The 13320-nt window shown below is 33.9% G+C and overlaps 1 long non-coding RNA gene across 1 annotated transcript; it reads left to right on the forward strand.

The window, feature by feature from the left end:
* The first annotated feature begins 7512 nt into the window (after nt 1–7512).
* On the forward strand, nt 7513–12892 carry LOC121069780. Its single transcript, XR_005819615.1, has 3 exons — nt 7513–8007; nt 9511–9577; nt 12794–12892. It is a non-coding gene; the product is annotated as an uncharacterized LOC121069780 (long non-coding RNA).
* Nucleotides 12893–13320: the final 428 nt, after the last annotated feature.

A 13320-nucleotide genomic window follows, 5' to 3' on the forward strand; every position in this document is an offset into this window, starting at 1 on the left:
TGCATTGCAGAAGTTGTAGGTAGCGTGTTTCCAAGGATAGCTGATGGTAAAGCATAGTAAGAGTAAAGCAGGGATAAATTGTACCCAAAAAAGCCTTCTAATCTACATTCAGTGCACTTAGCTATGCTGAACACAGATGCATGCAGTGAGACTGTTACGGTGACTTAGTCACCCAGTACTATCTGAAAAGAAGAGGATCAAAAAACACCTGAGACGGATACTGCTGAAAAATAGTGAGTTTTCTAGCAAATTCTTAGATGACAGACAAGGAGAAAACTATTTTTTTTTGTGCCTGTGCAAATCTTCCCTAATGGAAAGAAGTCACTCCTTCTCTGTCCTACATGTCCTACGTAACTTCAAATAAATACAAGAATTTATTCAATCTGGGAGGGGAAAAGAGAAAAAAAAAAGTATTATTTTAGTTCATTAGAAAAAAAAAATGTTACTCAATGGTTTTTATTATGACTATTTAACTGTTGGATTAAGATTGAAAGAGATTTTCTTATTTTTTCATCAAATGGAGTGACCAGATGAATCCCTTAAGTCTAACTTCAGTGTTACTGGGTCTAGGCTTTTCCTTCTCTGTAGTAATAAATAACAAAGCACAGTATAATACAGGAGAAAGTAGACAAATGAGGGAGAAGAAAAGCAAGCAAAGAAAGATGCATCCTACCAAAAAGAGGTAGTATAAAAAGTCAGGAGAAAAAATAATTCTACACTTAAATGTTGATAACAGGAGAATAATTAATCAGGATAAAATAGAATTAGTGTAAAATTGTAGTTTCACTGGGGGACTGGCTCAACTCCTAGTCCAGTGCTTCCATTTCTGGATAATACAGAGGATATAGGAAAAGTTGACAGATTGGGTGTAAAGAAGGTAAGATTAATACTGCTGTTATGAATCAACTGCCAATATCTGCCAACTTACATGTAGGCCAATTCTTTTTTTTTTTTTTTAATTCTCACTTTCTCGTCTTTTAACAAAATATTATGAATTTTGAGCTCGCTTTTTTTTAATATATATGATTGTATATGGAATAGAAGAGAGGTCTGAAAATGTTTCACTTTTATTTTTTTATATTGCTTCTGCTTTTCAAATAATTTTAAATCAGTGTGATGTTATCTTGAAATACTCTGACATCTTTAAAAGTAAAACTCTGAAGAACCTAGCAGATGTAGCACAGACTATATGAAAAACCAATATCAAGTTCAGAATCAATCATAAATGATCATGATTTATTGCACCACATCAAAAGCAGATAACCACTAAAATCCATAATTCATTGTAATAGTATCATAGTCAAGCCTGATAAAAAGTCATCATGTTTATACTTCAGTAGTTCAGATGAGTAATTTATTGGTTCTAAAAAAAATAATGTACTGTAAAAATACTCATAGGGCTCTAGACTATGTCAACAATAAAAAGCTGTATTGTGTATACAGGTCCGTGCACTGAAAGTGCCCTTCAAGAAGTCTCCATGAATGTATTAAGGATATACAGTACCCTGATATGCTAAGCAATCTTACTTCCCATAAACTTTTAAAGCACTAACTTTTAGTAAAAATGCCATTGAAAATTCATTCTTTATCAGTGCCACAAGTTAGAACACTTTATTGTCCCTGGTTCCTATACTACCTTTGACAATATAGGGTACAACTAAACTACTAAAGCTTTACGCTCATAAAAGAAAACTCACCTCATCTCCTAAATTACCTGTGAAGCTTTTTTGATTATGTGTATAATTTACAGAATTTTATTAATAATAAATGATTAAAAGCTGAGTTGCAAAGAGAAAGAAGATCATTTCTTGTATATCATGCCATCCTGAGATGAGAACAATCTATCTTCATTTTGCTTACTTGAGTAATAGGCAGTAATTGGTGCAATGGGTAGAAGACTCTAGCATTCAGAATGGCTTTTGCTCTGCAAACTAGAATCTTCAAAAAAGGAAATCCAAACTGATTCCTATAGAATGTAAGAAAACAAAAGGAAATCAAGTATGAGAAGAATGGTGTTTCAAGAAATTGAATGAATTTCAGCAAGGCAATAACATTTCTGAGTATACTATCTGAGTTACTGTCTATCTTAAAGAAGATTTCTGCTTGAATATCCAGCTGAAATCAAGATGACGTCTTGCTGTAAGATTACTTAAAACATGTAATAAAAATTGGAAGTGCTAGTCATAAAGTCCTGATTAATTTCACTTTTGAAAAATGTCATTTTTAGTCTATATTGGATTTCTCTAATATGATTTTTATATTATGCTCATTAGTGTCTTTTATAAGCAAATTTGATTGTTTGTTTTCATTTGGCTAATTTTTTCTTTTTTTCCTTCTAAAAATCTCATATGTTGTTACTCTGAATAGGTAGCAGCTGTCTTTTACTTTTAGAGCTTGACATATTTTGTTGATGAATACAACTGGATAAAGTTCTTTTACATATAAATAACTGGTTAAAAAGTTTAGTGCTTATGACTTACTGAAACAGAACTATTGGCCTGATACAGTCCTTGTCTTTCAGGACATCTTATAGGCTTTCAAGAACAGAGTTGTTTTGTTGCCTGAAAATGAATATGTAATGTTTTCTTCAGTGTTTTAAATGTATAAGCAAAGAACATCAAATGCTTTCTCCCCGGAACATAGTTTATCAAGGGAAAAAAGAAGATACTAAAACATCTAGTAAGCTTAGATAAGCAAAATATCTGAGAAAAGGGTAGTCTTACTGATTTCTCTTTACAAGAAGACTCATCATATTCAATGCAAAGAGTAAAATGAAAGCTAGACTTCCACAAGATAGAGGTATTGATATTTGCCCTGTAAGCAGCTGAAGGCACTATGTTCTCATATGGGTTTACTACATCTGTCTTCCTTCCCTTACAGCTGAGGGGTGTGTGTGTGTTTTTTTTTTTTTTTTTCTGACTGTAGCCAGAGCTTCAGCTGTGGTCATTTCTCATTCTTATTTCATATTCTAGCTGTATTATGACATTAACAAATAGGCTGTTTCTATGTTGCATATTTATTGTTAAATTCTTTTAATGACTCTAAACCAAACACTGATTTCATTTTGAGTAAAAATTTAATTCCTTTTTAGGAACATAAAGAGTAAAATAATTGGGATTAGTCCAAACATTTTGTTAATGCTTTGAGATACTTTTTTCTTCAGATTTTAAATCTTTCCTGAAATGCAATTCATCACTGAAACTTAATTTTAACTCTTCTTGCAATAGGTAGAAATGTTTGATACTGCTAGATTACAAGCATGGTAAAATTGAGACCAAGAACAAATCCCTTCCTATCCCAAGTCAGAATAAGAGTTGTCTGTTTAGTCATTATTATATCAAGGTAACTTTAACACTCTGTTTTCCTCACACTTACCTAAACTTTGTGATGTTTGGAACTATAAATCTTAACCTCTGGCAGTAAAGATCCCTTAAAAAGGGAAACATTAAAAAAAAAAAAAAAATCTTGAATCACAGTATCTGGATACTTATTCTCTTTAGAATTAATCAGGAAAAAATACTTCTTTGAAGTAATTGCATAAATTGGTTAATATTTTGCATTTCAATTGCATGCAAGTACTTAATCGAGACTCTTACTGAAAATAAGCAGATGAAGGAAGTTGCATAACCATAATTTGGAAATCTTTGTTTGTCTCAACCAATCACTATGTATATATGCATCTATAAGTATTGTACTCACCAGTTCATGAACTTGAGTGAAAGAGGTTTAATACTGTTGTAATCTGAATATCTGAGATGGGTCCCATTTCTTGTCCTGTGGAGAAATTGTTGGGTATCACCAACATATCACTCGTCTTCTATGAGACCAACCATTTTTCCAAAGTCCTTCCCTACCTGTGTTCAAGCTTCCTTCCTCCTTACTTCTTTCTACCTGAATAATGTGCAGTTACAAATAACTATAACTTTAAAAACTAGTAAAATAAATGCTGGCAAAATGGACAAGGTTTTGTTATCAATACCCTTGAAGTAGATAACTGTGCTTCATCAATTTGGGAAGAAAAAGGAGGTATTTTAATAAAGAGGTAAATTGTAAATATTTTTATTGCAGAGAGTAGACAAAATCCAATTAACTTTTTAATGAATTATACAGAATAAATATTTGACAGAAATAACAAGAATAATAATAATAAAAAAGAAGATTGGAGGGGGGATAAGAAAGAAATACGGCTTGGGGGAGAAAGTGAGGAAGACAACAGGTATGATATTGGTCCATAATAACATCTGAAAGCTGAGGATAACAATTATTGGTGGGATATTTGCTCAACACTCCCCCCTGTTTTTATTTTATGTTTTTATATGAAAATTTTTAGATTGCCTTCTGTATCAGTTACAGAAGGTTCAGGTATAGTTCAATCCCACTTTTTTTTCCCTCTAGTTATCTATATTTTTCTATATTGATGCTCAACGTTTCCGACATTCACATCTGGCAATCTAGTTAGTACCAAATGTAAGTTATTGTATGTTTTGTTTTCACTTAATTCTTACACAGATAAAAATGAATTTGTAGTTAGTATTCACTGACCATGTTCATTTGGAGGAAAAAAAAAAAAGACAAGTTGTAGTAATAGCAATATCAGTTGCAGGACTCACAGACATGAGCTTGTGTATCAATTCACTAGCCCAGCTCTTTGCTACCTGAGCAAAATTCAACATTATTTCATCAGCACCATTGTTTTTGCAAGAGAGACCAGAAGATTTTATGATGATACAGCCTGAGGGGACGCAAGACAGAATTTCAAAGATGGTTGCATATAATATTCTATCTTAATTAGAAAGGTAGACCTCCTTCAAGGTAAAGTAAGGTCTTCATGGTAAGTCATTACAGATAGTGAACGCTAATTCCACTGAATTATTGTTTTGCCTCTTCAGGTATATCCACTGCATTCCGATTTTTTTCAAATGTGCTGTTTTTTTCTTTTAATTAAATTGTCTTTATTATTGGGTAAATATAACTTTGCTAATTATGCTTTTTTTTAATTTCATAACACAAATAACATTTTCAAGAAAAGCTATACACACCTAAGCATTTGCTGCTGTAACCTGAGTGGGTAGGGATCACGGAAACAATACTAACAAGTAATGATTAGTCAACAAAGATTGTTACTCTTGAGACTGCGCATGGCTCAAGAAACTGTAAAGATCATGCTAAATGGCATGTATTAGAATGCTTTGCACACTTTGTATTACATTCTGAATTAAAATGGAAAGATGCTTTAGATCACAATTGTTTTAAAACTATTGCAATTATGTTTTAACTAATAAGCTGAAAGATTTTTCAAACAAAAGACTGAGTTTGAATTTTTATCCTGGAAAAAAAGTGTTGTGTGATTTAGATGATCTTCTGATAACAGTGGCGCTTCCTATACAATGTACACTGTGCTAAATAAGAAGAAATAAGAGTACAGGAAAAAAAATAATTCAGGAAATATAGTAGTTCATTACTGCCATTTATCATCTTTAAGTTCAACATGTTACACAGGATATCATAAAAAATATGTTGATGAAGTCTTGGTAGAGGTTTAACAAAAAATTTAAATAGCATGTCTGCAGCTTTCTAACAAGAGCACGGGTGAACTTCAAACTTTGCAAGGTTGAGCAAACAGACTGTATTGAAATCTAAACAACTGTCTGAATGGATGATTTTTTTTTTCTCAAGTGCTGTAAATTCCAGTGCCTCCTTCTAGAATTCATCTTCCTCTGAATTCAGTAACTCACAAAAGATGAGAGCTACATAAGAAAGAACTGTTATACAGGTTGTTTGTTAGCAGCCTTCTAATGTCATGGTAAGTGACATCTTATCATTTAGAAAGAATTCAGTGTCTAACTTCACAGACTGGCTCAAATTAGATATGGATACTATTGACACTTGGTGCAGCAACAAAACTAAACTTTTTATGTTATGCTAATTGCCTGCAACTCAAAAAATGGCAAGACTATTGGAATGTTATATAGAGACATCCAATCATTCCACCTTATGGCCATATTTCTAAGGTTTTCTGTTTTATATTTATCCTGCTCAGAAAACCATATCCTATTACTTATTCATTTTTTTCTCTTTTTTGTATGAAATCATCCATATTAGATCATGATTAGACAAACGCTCTCATTGTTTATGCATTTTTAAGTAGGGTGTTAAAATAGGGGACAGAAAATTTTAATATGAGAGTGAAAATTATAAGGTAATTGAGAATACAGGTAAAAACTAAAAAATCTTAAAGATTTCTCTGTGAAATGGTGTTTAAAAACAAACAAAAGCCACAAAGAAGGTGAAGGGTATAAAATTCTTGTACACCATATGGAAGGGTGAATCTGTTCCCAGTTTAAGGCCAGACACTACTACCTGTGAAATACAGAGTACGTCCTCCAGCACACAGGATTCAAATACTAATCATTTGGAATTATACACCTATAATCAAAATCATAGTAACAGTAAGCTGGAAGGGACAACTTAGGTCCCTGAATTCAGTTGTCTATAATCAGAGTACCTATCATAATAAATATTGGTTTAGGAAAGCTCAGGTAAGGCTTTTTTCCTTACCTGCTCTTTCTCCTTGTGCACCTTTGTTCCCACATGCTATATAAAGCATTTTAAGGATTAAGAATAATGAATGAAAATAAAGAGATATTATATACAGAGTGCTAAGCTGCTCTTGGTTGAACTGAATGTATCAGTTTAAAACTAGTGTAATATTTATAAGTAATATTTAACAGCTGTAGTTAGGATTAGAGATTCATTGTGTTGTGTGTTTTGTGGAAATGAAGACTCAAAGTTTATCATCTTATCTGAAATAACCCATGGAGTAAAAGTAGGACAGAGATAGTGAGATAGTGAGTCAGGCTGGTTAGAGGCACAGATAGTACCTTTGTACTATTTACAGATATACTATTTACAGATATACTATTTACAGATATACTATTTACAGATATACTATTTACAGATATACTATTTGTTTAGAAAACAGATAATATTGACTAAGTAAAAATGCTACTCACTTTATTATTAGTTAGGAGCTCAATATCCCTTAGATATCAGAAAAATTGGGGGCTGAGGGGTCATTACCATCTTTGGTTCCATGCATGTGTAAACTGCACAAAGACAAAGTTAAAACCGTTAAGAGGGATCTAGTTGTATGAGGTTACAGAGTGGCCTCACGTAAAGAGTTCCAGTCATTCTGTTTTTTCTCTCTAACAAAAATGGAAATACATAAATCTCAAAGTCTTTGAGAGACATAAAATTATTTTGCACCCTACTTTAAATTAAAATACGCTCTCTCTGAAGTTATTTGCTCTGATGGAGCAAATTTTCTTCTCTTTCTTCTGGTAGAGTGTAAATTGGCACATGATTATTGTTTGTGCTGTCACCAAGAGAGTATGAAGGGTCCTAAGCAACAAGTATTTTACATTCATTGAGTGCTGAAAATGGAAAAGTAAAGGTTGTTGATGCAGAAAATATATCACATTTCAATTATATAGATTTTTTTTCCACCAAAAAATATCGGTGTGTGCATATTTCATCATTAAGTGTTAGGCAGCAGCCCTGACTGTGTGTGCTGCCTTTGTGACCCCCAGGCCTGGAGCAGCCAGGCAACAGCAGGGCTGTGTGTGCAGGCTGAAGGAGAAGCCCGCGCAGGAGGGACTACATCCTAAATGGCTGAGAGCTCAGAAGAGCCTAACTCTGCCAGTGAGTGTAATTAGCATGGCACCCATTTTACTTCATAGATTTAGCAAGCTTTGTTATTTACTATTTCTTTTAAAGACACATAACATATGAACTAACTTATATCCAGGAATTCCAATAAAGCCTTAATTTTTGGAAGATGCAGACTGGGAAACAAGCAGTTATAATAAATATTTATGTTTCTGCACAGGTACCAGCATATTGTCAAATTTCAAGGCCAATGGTTTTATAAGTTCAAAATATTCAGATAGTTCCCCAGTTTGGCCACAGCCTTTCCACAAGGTGAGCTCAGCTAAAAAACACTGCCAGGTAAGTGATATCATGACTATAACTGCTCACCTCTTTATTCATTCGGTGATACTGGTATGCCCTGGGAAAACAAACCAAGCATGGGTAGTGGTTACTGGGCAGATGTGCCCAAAAGCTCTCAACTACATCTGCTCATTCTTATTGCTTTAGGTATACACAGAAATAAACAAAAGTATGAGTGAACTTTTTCACAGCTTATGTCCCTATAATGCATTTGAGGCAGTAAGCTAGAAGGTGATATTAGCCTCAGTAAGAACAGTTAATTGGCTTTAAATATAGGAAAAATCAAAGGGATTGTCCTGGGCTGATGTAACCAACAAGGCCACTGGCAACTTAAGTCAACCATCTAAGTCAGAGCCCACAAATAACAAAAGCAGTAGCTCTGGGTGATCAAAGATATGCCCACAGATTTCCAACACTGTGCCGAAGGCTGAGCCAGAGGTGAGACTGCTGAATGCCAGCCAGGATGTGAAACTACTCATAATGAGTGTACTGGCCCCCCAAGTCCATGGAGCTGGATAGAGACTGGAGGCCCTGACCGGTGTGAGTGTGTTCTGTACAGATTATGTGTGCAAGTGATAAACTGGAAACTGCTCTACACCAGCTGTGCTATCCTGCTTGTTAAGTACTTCATTGTAAGTGGTATATCTTACCCCTAAATTCCCATCCAGAAAGCCCAGTGTTACAGATATAGAAAATTAGATGACAGTTGAAGACACAGTTGTGCTAACTTACTGGTTAGAGCTAATGCTGTAATAAAAAAGGTTTTGTTATTCTGTATTCTACAAGGTAAATTACTATCCCATTCTGTTTAAAGATTAAAAAAGGCCCTGAAAAATAAAAATCTGTTGTTTGTAAAGATGTTACAAGAGGCTTTAAATGAAAAGAAAAGCAATTGGTTTGTACTCCAATTAAGTTACAGAAATAGTCATTAGTTTTAGCTTGGCTGAAAACATCTCTGAGAATTAGTGCTATTTTACTAGCTTTAAAAATTACCATTAAGTCAGAGAAAAACAACATTACCTTTCAGTGCTTTATGCAAACAACTTCCATAGTATTGTACAGAATGTGAAAAATAGAATTTCTCATAAATGCAAAGCAAATACATAAATATCAATAATTTGACATATATAACCTTAAATTACAAACTGTAATGGAGAGAAAAAAATTGTGATAACATTAGTAATTGTGATTAGATTAGTATAAATAATATAGAATGTCTAATGTGACTCCTAAATCTACCAAGGAGTATGCTGCATAAGAAGAAGAATTCAGTAAATGGAAGAAACATCAAATATCAAGTAAAAACAGATATTGTGTAATTAGCTATTATAACAATGTAGACGGAAAAAGCATAATTGCATTTTAGAAGTCATGTGTACTTCTGCCACAGTAAACACTGAACCTAAACATCAATCAGCATAATCTGTCACATAATAACGATAAGAGGTTTCTCTGTGTGTGTGGTTTTTTATTATTATTATTATTATTATTTTCTCCTAGAACTAAGCATGGACCCTTTCAAGAAAGAGAACACGTTCAGGACCTCTGCTCCTTTAAGACATTTAAGGTACTGCTTGCAGTGGAAGTTAGGCATTAATATAGTTTTGAAGATCTAGCAAAAGTTACAAAATGTTTTTGATAGTCTGGTCTATTCCATACTTTTTAGTTTCACTGTGTAGCTTCTGGCAATGAATTCCTCCATTTCTCTAGCTCCTGTGGTCTTAAAGAAATAACATTCTGTGAGTACTCACAAGTGATACAGAGGCTTGTCTCCATTGTCTTTCAGCGAAGTTTCTAGTGTGGGTCGAAACCTTTTCTGTCCATTTTCTTGAGGTATGTTTCTAAAACTGCCACTGTTGCGCATGGACCACAACTTCAGTCAAAAGCTGAATGGTTTCCGTGAAAAGTTCGCTGAAGAGAAAACAACTTTTTACTTGTCAGGAATGAGTCAAAATGCTGACTGCTTAACTTCTAAAATCCAGAAAATGCAGACATCTTAAATACTTTTCCTCAAATGTTCCTAAATTATCTAAATATGAAAGGGAACAAATACTCAAAAGGGATCCAATGAAAATATGCCTCTTGTTGCAAAATAATAATATTGTTTTAGTAGCATAATACTATAAAAATATAAAAATTCAGACTGTAATATGTTTGCTATAAGCAATGAACAAGTCAGTTACTGGAGTAATCAAGGTCTATTTTTTAAAGAGATTATTTACTTTATGCAAGATTTTATACCTCCAGACTGTAATTATACAATGATAGTAACTATAAACTTTTTAAAACAATTTGAATATGTCATTGAATATTTTACTTAAAGATGACTAATAAGAAAATAAATGCATGATGATAAAATGTCATTTCTCCTCTGTATATAGTACAATATTAAGTAGAATAACACAAATAAGTAGATTCCTCAGGCAAAATAAAATGTCTGTAGAAAAATATAGGCACTGAATATTGTTATTATATGCACACGTTATACGCACACATTCAGAGATATTCGAATGTCTTTGGTTTACCTAATATCAAGGTATTCAGAATTCCACAGAATCCCAATGCACATTCCTATTAAACTGGCACTAATGTTATCAAATATGAATGTTCCTATGGCCCAAATGAATATTTTTGTTTTTCAGTGTGTTTTGCTTGCTAAAAATAAGTGAAAATAAAACACAACAAATAAATGAGCCACAGCCCCAAGTTGTTCTGGTATGAGAAAGTTTGGATATAATGTGGGAACACATTTGGCCACTTTGGCAGTGATTGACAGGGTGTGTATCTGAAAAAAGCCTATGAACAGCATGGATTACTGATTTTGTTGTAATGCTGTTCTGCTGAAGACGCTCAGAGAAGCCATCATGGGCTACCTGCTGCTATGTAATTTTGTTTTATTTTGGCACATAGAAGTGAGAAGATTTCCATGGGACAAAAAGAGAGCTGCTACCTGACTGTGACTGACAGCACAAAACATTGAAACAATAATCCACTGAGATCATTTATGTAAAAAAAGGAACCCAGAGATATTCAGCCCCTGAGGCTTCTCTTGTAAGAGGCTATTATTATTTGTATTGATTTTAGTATGCAAGTTCTCTCTTTCCTTCCCTCTCCTGGTCCACAGTGCAAGCTATAAATAATAAACTAAAGAAGTCTCCATGAAACCATCACTACCTTTGCAGCACATTAATTTTGTGCACCTCCAGTTATAAAACTAGGAAAACCATGGGGGAAATGGGCAGGTTGAATGAAGCCTTACCTCTGCAACCAAAGAAAGTACTTTCTAGCATTCTCAGCTGTCATGAAGACCTCCTTAGACACTAGTAGCACAGTACTACTTAAAGACAACATGAAAGTGTCCTTTTTTGATGCTAGTTCTGTTCTGACTGCTATGTTCATCAGGAACTTCTGTTATCTTGTACATCAGGCAATATCATTAAGTATTGTGTTGCTAAATCCCAATATTGCCAAGACTACAATGCATCTTGAAAATTGAGACACTTGTACTCACTATTCTAGGACACAGGAATTAGCATCAATACACATGAGATTTTTCCACTTTTTGTCTGCTTCTAATAATATTTGAGTAGAATTATAAGAATTAGAGATGGAAAACATCATAGCTGAAATATTGGCTTCCTTCATTTCCATTTGAATGTTATCATTAACTTTAAGGATGATAAGATTTCACTCTGACAATATTAGGTATCTAATCCATGCTTATTTCACCTTCCTGTATAGTCCCTAGTTCTTTTCAATTCTGTTTTTAATGTGTAAAATGATATATCTATCACATCATAATTGAGAATTTCAGAGTTTTTGGTAGGTTTTAATGTAATCCAAGCATTAGATTTTTCTACTAAACATCTCCATTGAAATACAGAACCATCTATATGCTATAAAGGGTTATATTCTGGATTGAGGCCATTTGTGGTGGGTTGACCTCAGCTAGCAGCTAAGCACCATCAGCCACTTCCTCAGTCCCTCCCCAGATTTTATCACTGAGCATGGTACTGCATGGCATGGGCTATCCCTTCAGTCATTCTGGGTCAGTTGTCCCAGCTGTCCCCTCCCAGCTTCTGGTGCACCCCCAGCCTCCTTGCTGTGTTGCCACTGAGAAATGGAGAAGGTCTTGATGCTATGCAGGCACCGCTCAGCAATAGCTAAGATGTTTGTGTATTATCAATGCTGTTTCAGTCATAAATGTAAAAAAAAAAAAAAAAAAAAAAGGCACAATAGGGGCTGCTATGAAGAAAATTAACTCCATCCCAGTCAAACCCAGTACACCTTATACGTATCAATCTTTTATTTATGAAAAAGCGAAGATACAACAAATGCACTTATGCGAAGCAAGCAATGACAATATAACCAACACAACATCCAGTTTCTGTCAAAGAAAGATCAAATAACTTTGTGAATGAAAAGCCTGCATGCAATATATTCCAGTGATCCTACAAGGAAGTTGTCAAAAACTGGTGAAGTAATGGTGGAAAACTGATAATAAAATGCAGTTAAGTCTGGGAATAAAAGAGGATTTCTTCTGTTCCTGTTTTGACCAGAATACAGAGTCCCGATAAGTTTTAGAAGTTGATCCTTCACTGATGCTTGCAAAATTGAGACGTATGAGAGAGAGCGGAAGAACTAAAAATTTCTACCCCACATAAAATTCAAGTATTGAATGTAGGGATTGTTTATTTGTCATGAAACTAGCATGTCTTTGTTGCCATACTTTCTGTCTTTGCTGTCTGGCATGTACACGTGTGATCTTTTTTATTTCTGTCAGGAACTTGTGATAAATAACATTCAGTGTGAGCACGTGATGAATCCTGGAGATACTGCTGAAAACATTCAGTAATTTTTCTGATAGTAAAATTTTTTCTGATAGTAGTGTAGCAACTGTGTGGTGTTAGAAATGTGGAAATAAACTGAACAACTGAATAATCAGAAATGCTTTTGAAATGTGCTGGCTAGGTGGATCTAGACAGATGTTACACTAGTGATCAAATTCATCCTTTTCAGTGTCTTCTTAGTGATATTATCATTCAGGTGAAATATTAAAGTTACAAGGAGAAGTTGCCACAATAGGGACCTGGCTGAAAAATGAATGTAGCTTATTTTTTTCTCTGTTCCAGTTGGTTGGTTTGTATAGTCCTTTACTTTCCTGCTGTAGTTAGGGATAACCCTACAAAGTGTGCAATTAAGACTTTCTTTTACAGTGATTTTCTATACTAAAACACCTGAATGAATATATTTTAATCCTTTATATTTCGACAATGTGTGTTAGGCATAACTATAGCACGATAAGTCATT

This window comes from Cygnus olor, chromosome 4 (genome assembly GCF_009769625.2).
Source record: "Cygnus olor isolate bCygOlo1 chromosome 4, bCygOlo1.pri.v2, whole genome shotgun sequence".
Lineage (NCBI taxonomy): Eukaryota > Metazoa > Chordata > Aves > Anseriformes > Anatidae > Cygnus > Cygnus olor.